At 42.1% G+C, this 11,610-nt stretch overlaps 1 protein-coding gene and 1 long non-coding RNA gene across 4 annotated transcripts in view; one reads left to right on the top strand and one right to left on the bottom strand.

Annotated features, from left to right (window-relative positions):
* The window catches only part of SMAD5 (SMAD family member 5), a 49,366-nt gene extending 47,304 nt beyond the window's left edge, over positions 1-2,062 (bottom strand). For all 3 annotated transcript variants that reach the window (XM_011969184.1, XM_011969183.1, XM_011969185.1), the window contains exon 1: positions 1,945-2,062. The gene's annotated coding sequence lies outside the window, so the exon portion shown is untranslated. The remainder of the gene's footprint in view (positions 1-1,944) is intronic.
* LOC105531295 lies at positions 12-5,404 on the top strand. Its single transcript, XR_001004777.1, has 2 exons — positions 12-1,557; positions 5,130-5,404. It is a non-coding gene; the product is annotated as an uncharacterized LOC105531295 (long non-coding RNA).
* The last annotated feature ends 6,206 nt before the right edge of the window (positions 5,405-11,610 follow it).

The raw sequence follows: 11,610 nt of genomic DNA on the forward strand, positions 1-11,610 counted from the left end.
TATTTCGGCTATGATCTGAAAGGAATGCACAAAATGATGAATGAGGTATTTTTAACAAAGGTACATGGGTAAATTAACAGCAGCAATGTACAAAAGACTGAGGGAGCAGCAATGTGGAGAAGGAAGGAAAGGAAGATGAATAAGAACAATCATACAAATAATCATCAAAATTAAACTTTATAAATCTAAACACAATATCTACAACCTTTATGAAGATTAAGTTTTGTTAAATTGTCTCTTCTAAGTTTTGTATTTTTACAATTTTCACCGTAGAGAAAAAAATATTAATAGTTACCAAAGGAATAAAAGATTAAAATAATTTGTTACACATCTGCAGATAGCTCCTTATGGAATTTGGAACACTAATTTCATAATGATATTTGGATCAATAAATGTGAAACTGTCACACTGAGTGTAGGTACTGTTTTCCCCACAACGGACACTACTGCACTGGCACCTAGCAGAAATTGTAAGTTATTTGGAAGGTTACTAAACCTACTGGGACTAAGGTTTTCAAACTTTTGCCTTTCAAATTAAAATTAAAAACTAATTCACTCTGGGCAATTCACGTATTCTGCGGAAATTCAAGTACTCTAGTTTTAAATACGAATTTTAAAAAACGCAACCCAAGTATCCTTTCCTCTCAACTTCTGTGAGGCCAAGCCACGACCTCCACCTATCCAATCTTTGCTGCTAGATAAGAACTCTTTTGGTAGTGCTAGGCAACAGGCATGATGTGACAAACCTAGACATCAAAACTTTTCCACAGAAAGATAAGGTAAACAAGATATACTTAGCACCACACCCATTTAAATGCACAAGCAGCCAAAACTGCTTCTTCCCCCCGCAACACCACCCCTCCCCCCCCCCCCAAAGCTCCAGCTGGTCAGGAAACATTGTCTTTACAATCAAGATAAAGATCTGGCTCAGGGTGTTCAGCCATTCCTCACCTACAGGCCAGCCTAAGCTCCATTCTCCAATGCCATCACCACCAGAATCGAAACATTCTGTTAGGAAGTCGGCAAACGTCGAAATACCCCGACTATCCTCGCCCGAGTTCTGCAACCAAAAATCTGTTTTGCCTACTGAGCATGCTCAGAATTAAGACGGGCGCGCCACATGGGAGTTTTCAAAGCTTAGGCTCCAAACTCCACGTAGTAACAGCAGCTGAAAGGGGGAGAGGGGAAAAGGGGAGGGGAAGAGACTGGAATATTAATTTAAGCCCTGATATTAAAGTATAGGACCCGGCCAGCGGCTAAATATGATGAAGGCAAAAAGACGCTGCTTTGGCATTCTCTTTGCAGCACAGAGTTTACATGAAGTAGAAGAAATCCTTGCAGTGGTGCAAACTGACATGGCAAGTGGCGGAAACCAGGTCTAACCACCAGCTGATTGCAGTAGCCGGTCACAACTGCCCAGAGTGTAATTCCCACCGATAAGCGCGGATCCTTATCTTTGAAACACAAAGCGACAGCAGCACGGATTCATCGAGCCATTGGACAACTTCGCAGTGCAGCAGCCTAGGCTGTCCGGCCGAGAACCGCAGTCCTATCAGGGGTGTGTATCGAGGGTGGTACATCAGACGAGTTAGGAAAGCAAACCGCTCCCCAGGACAGAGCGGGGTCAGGGGGTCCCTTCCAAGGCGTCCCAGACGCCTCCCTCCAAAGTCTGGGCGGTAACGGCGGGGCTGGGACAAGGGCCAGCCCCGGCCCCGCCTCAGGACGCCCCGGCCAGCCGGCGAGGCCCCCGCAGCCGCTGGGCCGCACCGTGTCCGCCAGCCGGGACCCCGGCAGGCCAGGACTCGGCCTACCTCCCGCCCGACAGGCCCCGGATCGTTTCCGTTCCGTGCGCGGCCGAACGCCCCCGCCTCGGCCCGAGTCCGCCGGGGAAGAGCCCGCAGCCCCTGGTTCCGCTCGCCCGCGCGTGCCGGGGACCCTCACTCACTCACGGGCCGGCTGGGCGCGCTCTCCCAACGCCGTCGCTGCGCTTCTCCTCGCTGCAACTTTATTAGCAGCTCGGCCGCGGGACACGCGCACGGCGCCCGCTCGCCCAGGACCCGGATGAGGGAGGGAGGGAAAGGGAGCCCGGGAGGACGCCCGCTGGGGTCGGCGCATGCGCGCCAGAGGCCGAGTGACCGCTGCGGGAGGGAGGGGTGCCTTGCCAGAGCGGCTGAAAGAAGCCTGCGCGCCTGGCTCCGCGCCGGCCAGCACCGACTTCCGATCAGCTGGAGGCCTTCGCATCGATGGCCAGGCCTGGGAATGGGAGTCAGATAGCTCCCACCACCACCACAGTAGCCGCTAGTAGCTTCCACTAACCAAATCAGCATATATTGTAATAAAATTAAGTAATTGTCGTTGATACAGACAACTGGAGATTTTCTGTCACATATAAAGTGTAAACGAAAACATCTTCAGATACTACTTAGCTACTTTTATTGATTTGTAATACAAATCTGAATGAAGAATCTTCTTTTTGCGCAAAGTAGCTTCAAAACATGTTTCTGAGCATCTTACAGCTTCTTACTAGATGCAGCACTGAAACCCCTCCCACGGGGCAATCCTGGAACCCTTGCGGGCCTATGGAAATGGAGCGAGTGCCCACCCTGGAGTTCCAGGAGTGGGACTGTCCATACACTGGATTGCAACCCCAGTTGTTCAAGACGCATTCCCTCTCCAGCTCCTTGTGAGGAGGGAGATCCCGTGGGAACCCAGCCCCTGGACAGGTGGGGCCACTGAGGTGCAGAGATGCCATCCATAGGCTTATATACACCACCCAGTCTCCTGGACTCTCTTTTCTTAGTAATTGGAGCTCTTCTCAATGCTTTTTCCTCCAAATTTCCAAAACTGTCAGCATTTCCCAGAATATAATATTGGTACCACATAGCAAATCCGCTTTGAAGAGTGCTAGTAAGAAAAAGCTTTTGAATATTTTTGTTTTTATTTTAAAAGGTAAATACTGTCTCTCCAATGTTCTAGTATAGGTTTTCTTTTTAAAATAAGTAAAAATCATAATCGGAGTCATTTTGGAATCCTCTTTCACACCCTGATCCAATCCATCAGGAAATTCTACTAACTCTTTCTTCAAAATATATCCTAAATCTGACCATTTCTCACACCTCAATTGCCACCTCCATGGCCTGAGCCAGGGTCATCTCATCTGACACACAAATGCCTCAGCTGCTATTTTGCTCCAGGCTCTAGAAGTTTATTTAAATGGAGAAGAAACTAAATAAATGTTCCAGAAGTCTCTGCATTAGGGGTGGCCATCTCAAATGGTGACAGAGGCCTAGTAAAAGAGTGAAGGGGAAGTGGGGGAAGAGACCAGAGAGCTAGTGTCTAGTTCCAGAGACCAAAGGGGTCACTGCTATTTCATTCCAACCAACCGTTACCATAGGGAAATGTGGGAATAGGGGCCCAGTGTTGGCAGATATTCTGATTTTTCAAGCAAAGCTGGAAATTTATATTTTTATGCAAAAATCTCAATTATATCTGTTTAGCAACTTCTTTCTATTTTTCTCTCTCTTTGCCTGTCTCCTTCCCGCCACACCCCCCCCCTCCGCCCCCTTCCTCTCACTCTGTTAGACATTCTGGAGGCCAGCTACATGCAAGCCAAACAAAACAAATCCATGGTCCCGATTTAGCCTACTGGCCACCAGTTTGCAATTTCAGGTCTCCATCTTAAACTTCTTTACTACATCATAAACTTTGAGAAAGTAAAGTCTGTGTACTTTAACTCTTTGTCACACTCACTGATTATTTGTTGTTAATTCAGAAGTTTCCAGCCCTTGGAAGGCAAATATTTCTGGAGCCTGCATGGGTTTACAACTCCCAGAAGTGCATATAATCCTGCCTTGGAGGATACTTTTTTTTTCCAGAACTGATGTTTGCAGAGTGCTTTGTTGAACATTATAGGACATAACAATTTGGTTTAAATATTTTGTATGGTAGAGATACTCCTCACTTCAAACAGCCAGTAAAATCCTTCCCAAAACAAATTATTTGCTGTTTTGCAGTCACTATACATATGTCAGAAGAATTTGTGATTACGAGATTCCTTTCCATAATCACATATGTAATCTCACAGCCAACAGTTTTGCTTCCTAAGTTATGTGTCCACATACTGATCAAATCAACCAGAGACTCCAACCTCTCCAAATTGCTGTTTGAGCTCAGTTTAGGTCTAAAGTTGGAAGAGATAACATAGAAGGGAGGACTGGAAATTTTAGTACCAAACCAGCAGCCTTCTGAAGGTCTAAGAAATTACCTAGACCTCAAAGGCTATAGAAAATCAGAGGGATCACTAAATATCTATATAGTCAAAAACATTATAAAATAGCAAATGAATAGGCATCCCAGAACCATAAGAATGAAGTAAGGAAGTCCCTGTTTTTGGCAATCAAATGGGATCTAAGAACAAATGCAGAACAGTATGATCTGAACAGATCGACATAGTCAGTGGGGCATCAAAATAGACAAATTGCTTTTTTCGTTCAGCCATTCACCTGATCGAGAAGACCAGATAAAAGCAACTCCAATACTCAATTTTACTTTACTTGTAGAGAAACCCATTTCTGTACAATTTAGGCCTATAATTCTCAACCAGGGATGACTGCACCCCCAGGAGACATTTGGCAATGTTTGAAGATGTTCTTGGTTGCCATAACTAGGAGAGCGGTGCTACTAGCATCTAGGGAGTGGAGGCCAGAGACACTCCTGAACACCCTACAATGCACAGGACAGCCTCCTTCTACCAAAAATTAGTCAACCCAAAATGTCAGTTTTGCTATGGTTGAGAAACCCTGATTTAAATCCCAAATAGTTTTTCTTGGGTTGGGTTGATGTTTATGGAAGAAATAATCCTTTCCTTTGAATTTTTTCAATAATCTTTTACATTAGCAATCTGATGTAGAGAATTAGCCTAAATGTTTAGCCCATGACCTACTCCCACCTTGAGTTTTTCAGGTCTAAGAAGGAGGCAACTTTTGGGAAAGGTGAGACAACATATGGAAGATGAAGAACTGGAATAATTTACAAATATTTCTGTATTTTTTATTTTAAAATGTGTGGTAATTGAGGCAAATTGTTTTTGGTTTGAAAATCTTTAATAAATATCTTAAATATCTTTCATAGTTTGCTGTAGCTCAGAAAGCTTTGCCTATATGACTACTGCATACCCTACTGGGAGAATTGGAAGAATGTGATGATGTTGGGAGTCACCCACCATAGAAGCATGAGTCAATGACATCCCAGAGATCTGCAAAGGATCCTGGTAGCCACTTCAAAGACTTTTTCTCCCTTCCTCAGACAATCATGGCAAATGGACATCAGAGGAAGAAATGGCGAAGTATGTATGACTCCTCCAGCAGAGTCCTCGGAAACAATAAAGCTTCCTTTCGAAATTCTGAGAATTGTGTGTTATTCTTTAATTGACAGACTGCCGACTGCACACAATTCTTAATATTGGAAACAGTGCAGAAACCAGAACTCAACTGAGGAGTTCTGAGATGAGTGAGGTTCCAAGGAAATGATGTGCAGAGGCACACCCCACAATCCAGAAAGAAAAAGTTCATCATGTTTGTCAGAAGAGCTTTCATGTCAGTCTTTAACAGAATGAGCCAAGCTTCCAGGCTGACCAGAGAATATGGAAAAGTAATTTTATCCAATATTTGAAAGGAGTTTTTTTCCAGTAAAATTTTGGTGTTCTGGTGTGAAACACTTCCCTTATAATCCACAGACCCTTTATTTTCATAACTCAGAAGTTGAGATCATAATGTATTGGAAAAAGAAAAAGTAAAAGAATGACAGCTGCCTCCACTCAAAGCACAGGAATCTGGCAGCCACAGACTCCTTGAAGCTTCAGGGAAGGATATCAGAGAATCCGTGACCCCACCCCTGGGAATTAATGTGCACATTTTTGTGTATATACCTACATACAAATTTTCTGCAGAAAAAGCCTATAGCTTTCATCAGATTCTCAAAGGTTTCCTGACCTCCACATGTTTGCAGACGCTTAAGAGGGTGGTTAGTTTACACGTGGTATAGGTTTAATGTGTCCATTTTAAGGTATCTTTTCTTCTCTTTTTCAGAGCAACATAATTAGGAGACTCCTCTCTAGGGAAGGCAGCTTAATGTAGAGTGTAGAAACCTGGTTTGCCTGTCTCCAGCCATCTGCCACATTAAAGAAGGCCTCCTATGGCTGGAATCCAAGACACAAAATTAAAAGGGTTGCTTGCACCCAGAGTCATAAAACAAAGAGGCTTTCTGAAGCAGGCTTTGGAGCGAACACTCATTTCTTCCTGACTTAAACAGCATCTGTTTCTCCTGATGGCGAACACTCCCCAAGTTAACTCGAATAACCTCCGGGGTTCTACCTTCTCAGTTTTCATCTCAGAAACGTAGTATCAGATGAGCCAAACCACATGTGTACCCCACCACAAATCCAGAGCAGCAGGTGAAAATCTGAAAGTGTTATGGAATTGAGGAGAGGGGAAAGAGATGAAAACTTCATGTTCTCTAGGAAGCTCTTTAACTACATGAAGTCTTAATCATGAGAACTCTGATGCCAGACTTCTTCATTTGAACACAGACTATCTCACTACCTGTTTGACTATGCACAAGTTTCTTAATCCAATCTCTGCCTCAGGTTCGTCATCTGTAAAATGGGTATAACTGTAGTATCAACTTAATAGAATTATGAGGATTACATGCATACAGACTTGCAAAGTTCTTAGAACAATTCCTGACACATAGTAAGTTCTATACAGGTGTTTATTTTAAAAAACACATGTATTGTCCTGATATGCCAGCAATTTCTAAGAATGAATTAGCAAATCTATTTGTCATATAAAATGTGTATTCATTTTACAGTACAATAAACCCTCTTCTCTTCATACTCCAATAGATAATCTAATTCACTCCCAGGCCTCTAGTACCATCTATTATAGACAATTCCCAAATTTCTGGTTCCACCTTGAATGTGGCTAATGAATGCCAGACCCATAAGTTCAACTGCCCTCTTACCATCTCTACCAGACTGCAGTAGTTTGGATTTTGTCTGCCTCGATACCTCCCAATCCTCTTTTTCTTGCTTCCTTTGTGATATCATTTCCTTACTATATTAACTACAGCACAAGACACCTTACCCCAGAGATGGGCACATGACCCAGGAGGGCTATCATAGTGCCCCGGCTACCCAGGCCAGTGTGATTGGTTGATAAATGGACATATGACATAAGCAAAATAACAGTATCATCTTTTAAACTGATATATGGATGTTGAGAGAGAAAAGTCCTTCTTTTTACTATCATTGCTAAGCTAAGGGTGACTCTGGGGCTGCCTGGAGCTATCTCACCACCATGTGGAGGCAGTTTGCTTGAAAATGAAGCCAAAAGAGAGAAACAGATCAAAGAAACAGAAGCTAAGTCAAATCCCTGACAAAAATTTTTGAGTCCCTGGATCCAGCTGTACCTGAAGCTCTGAAGATCCTCCTTAGACTTCCCAATTACATTCACCAGTATATTCTGCTTTTGCTTAAGTCAGTTACATTTCTACCACTTGTGATTCCTGTCATCAGCAGTCTCACTGGATTTATCAGGTGAAAATTTGTACTCCTAATTTTTATCCTGTCTCCCCAACCTGTTCCTGCTCCAGTCTTCCCCATACCAATAAATGGCAGTTCCATCCATGTAGCTGTTCAAGCCATACCTAGCTGTCATAATGGAAGATTGGATTATAGGTCTTTAACCCTCAATCTCTCCCTGTTGTGGAATTACACATTCATACCCTTTGCCATGCAGTATCTTCCACTAGAGAAGGTGAAATATGCTTCCTTGCTCATTTGAAATTGAATTTGGTCTTTTGTGCTTTTGCCACCCACCATTTAGAAGAACAGACTCCAGGTAGCCATTGGTCGAAGGAAGATGAAAATACACATGGAGCAGAGTGGATCCCAACCCACAGTCCAGAGCCTAGCTCAACAGACCTGCAAGCCTGAAGCACAGCTACCCAAGCTGATTCACAGACCCAAGAGTAAGAAAAAGTAATGTCTGTTGTTGTACACCACAGAGATTCTAGGTTTGTTTGTTATGAAGCAATAGCCAACTAAAAACATTCTTCACTTATGTTGTCTCACCCTCATTTACTTATTCATTTATTAAATTAATGCCCTTATTCAATAAGGCAATAAATATTTATTGAATACCTAATATGTATCAAGAATGTTTGGGGCATCAGGAATAAAACATTAAACAAAACAGACAAAAGTTAAAGCTGTAATAAACAGATTATTAATAGTGAGAAAACAAATAAAACTTAATATGTCCCATGGTAACAAGTACCTGGTAGAAAAATAAAACCATGAACGGAGGTTGAGGGAGAGAGTGCTGGGATGAGAAAGGATGGCTGCTGTTAGATGGAACAGCCAGAGTTAAATAGGGCTGCCCTTTCACTTTCAATCCAGTGCCAAGTCTTATCAGTTTTACCTTCAAACCATAGCTCAAATCCATCCACTTCTCTCTATGTCTATTATCTACAGAAAGTCCCAGGTCATAGTCCGGGTCACCCTTATTTCTCACCTGTACTATCTTCTGCCTCCACTCAGCCTCACTCTACGCTCTCTAACACCCAACAGCTATTCCATGTTGAAAATATAAATAAGATTACGGTTACTGTCACAGTGAAGCTCTTCAAGATCTTCCCATTGCACTTCCTATCAAATCCCAACTTCCTCCCTGACTTTCTCCACATGGGCCCTAACCTGAGTGATATGATCCCTGCCATGGCCCACTTCTCGCAGGTGCCTTGCTCACACTGACCTTCTTTCTGTTCCTCACATGTCACAAATTCTTCCCCAGATTAGGATCATTGTATGTGTGGTCACCTTGCTTGTTCTATCTCTCCACCTTGGAAGCTTCTGAAATGTTTTGCCTGCCACTCTTGACTCTTCTTGCTCCTTCTCATCAAACTTGGGTCTCAACTTCAATGTCCATTTCTTACAAAGGCCTTCCCTGGCCATATCTGCTTTCCCCACTGCAGCCTAGATTGGGTGCCCCCATCATATGCCGCCAAAGCATCCAGCTCTTTCCCTGCTGGGACTCAGCTCCCACATGTCATGACTTGATCAAAGTCTGTGTTCCTTACTGTAATTAAGCTCCTCTTCACAACTGTCCTCAACACGTAGATCAGGGCCTCGTGTGCTGTAGGCCTTCAATAAAGGGGCATTGAATTTTCTACTTCAATTTTGGTCTTATGTGTGCTCCTAGTTAAAATTACTTTGCTCCCATTTAATTTTTCTAAATTTCCTATTCAAATATTAGTATGTAAGAGGGTGTGACTCTCTCCATCTCCCAAGCAGAAACTCAGCCCTTAAAGTTATCATTCATTCATTCAATTATTCATTCAATATAAAAATATTTATATAGTACCTACTCCACGCCTGGCACTGTGTCAAGCCCTGAGAATACAAAGGTGAATTATACTTTCCCTACCCTAGTAAAGCTAACAGTCTCCTTGGGGAGGTTTTGTTGTCTTCTGTCTTCAAAATCCATGAACACTGGTTGGAAGACTCCCAGACTAAAAATCAAAAATGTATCCTTTCAAAGCTGTAAGCCTACATATTCTCAGTGGAGGAGACTCTTCTTACCTTTAAGGAACTCCTTGTTTTGTAAAAAGCTCCCACCTATAATAGACCATTTAATTATGAAAAATGTGAAACAAGGAGCTTTTTCCGAAATAGAGTTTTTAGCACTGAAGGGTTAACTATTCAGTCTGATCATTGGAAAGGCTGTTACAAGTAAAGTTGCATCCCACTCAACTACATTATCTGAAATGTTTCATTGCTAAGTATGGATTTTTTAAAAATCGCTTTATAGTTTTTACACAAATAATGCATGTTTATTGGAAAAATTCAAATTGTAGCAAAAAGTTCAAAAAAGGTAAAAATTACTTAAAATCCCATGAATCAGAAATGACCATGGTCAATACATTGATGGAACATCTTACAAGACATCTCTTTATGCACACACACACATACACACACACGCACACACACATAAATAGCCGATATTGATTAAGCACTTACTTTATGCAAAGTACAGAGCGACATGCCTTTTATATTTGACAAAATGCTACAATAACCTTACAATGTAGTCATAATTACCAACATTATCATTCTCCTTTTTATAAAGGAAGAAACTAAGGCAAAAGCCATTAAAGAACTAGCTGCTGTGAATGCACATATTCCTACAGCCTGTGTGGGTTTCCAACCCTCAGAAGTGTTTTTAACCTGCCTTGGAAGCTGCCTTTTTTTAGAAACTGGTGTTTGCAAAATGCTTTGTTGATCATTAAAGGATATAAGAGAATTTGTTTGAAATATTTTGTACACGAAGCCCCTTTTTTTGTTACATTCTGTAAAATCTTGCATTCTTTGCTTTCTACAGCTCAGTCCCTTCCAACCTCTCCTAGCATCTCCTATACCTGCTTCCTTTTCCTTGCCATTAAACTGGTGTTTTTGCTGTCCCCACTGCTCGCATCTCCCACCTGGCCATCACGTTGCCATTGGCCCAGCTTTACTTTTATAGTAATCACTAAAGGAGATGTCCCTTCCTGTAGCCAGTGCTACCTTTCCTTCCCAGGCCACCTTACATTTCTCCTTCTCCTTCATGATCTGGCTGATTCTCAAAGATCTTTTCTTGATGCTTGATATTCTGGGAGGTGCGTAAAAAGGAAAAGAGTGCACAATGTTGAAATGGAAAGAGGTGAGGGTTTCACAGTAATTTTACAGATAAGAAAATGGAGGTTCAGAAAAGTGAAGTCACTTCCTGAGTTTATACACATAGCGATGAAACTAGAATTCAAATCCAAGTGAACCTAACTCTCAAGCTCTTGCTCTAATCTTGACACAATACTTCCTGCTCTCTTGACTTACTCTTTTTGAGATGCAGAATCATTTTAAACTTTTGCACTCTAACAAAAATGGTACTTATGAATCCTGTGATCAATGTCAGGGAACTACAATACTCTGTAAACCAAGCTGAGAAAACAATAGGTTACTAAGTAAGAGAATGAATAAATAAATGTGTCAATGTGCACAACTGCAATTTCTAACCTGAATTTGTATTGGGTGATGGTGAAGTCATACAGAGAAAGTAAGCCATAAAACTGTATTTATTCTAACAGCCAGGTAAGGGCCCTGAGCAAGCTCAAAAGGCCCTGAGTGAATGGAGTTAGTGTTTCGACATGTTTATCTTGAAGTGTAGTGAAACCTATTCATTCTATTTGTATAATGACTAATGCTTCTGTGGATGTATCATTTACAATATGGTGGCATTGCTAATGTGCCACATTAGAGGTGATTTAAAGTGTTGAATCAAATCAGTTAAGCTCTTCTAAGTAAACTCTAGCTACCCACCTCATGTGGTGTAAGGTTTCCATTGCAGAGAGGGACCATGCTAAGCAGTCTAGGGATGTTGATCTCATCTGTGTTGCCTCCACAGACCTGCTTTGATAGAGCACTGTTGCATTGTGTACTGAAAACTAAATTTCAAACATTTTAAAAAGAGGGTAAAAAGTCAACAAAGTCCTCTGCTTCATATGTGCCACAGATGGAGCAGAA

The sequence above is a fragment of the Mandrillus leucophaeus genome, unplaced genomic scaffold (genome assembly GCF_000951045.1).
Source record: "Mandrillus leucophaeus isolate KB7577 unplaced genomic scaffold, Mleu.le_1.0 Scaffold88, whole genome shotgun sequence".
Classification (NCBI taxonomy): domain Eukaryota; kingdom Metazoa; phylum Chordata; class Mammalia; order Primates; family Cercopithecidae; genus Mandrillus; species Mandrillus leucophaeus.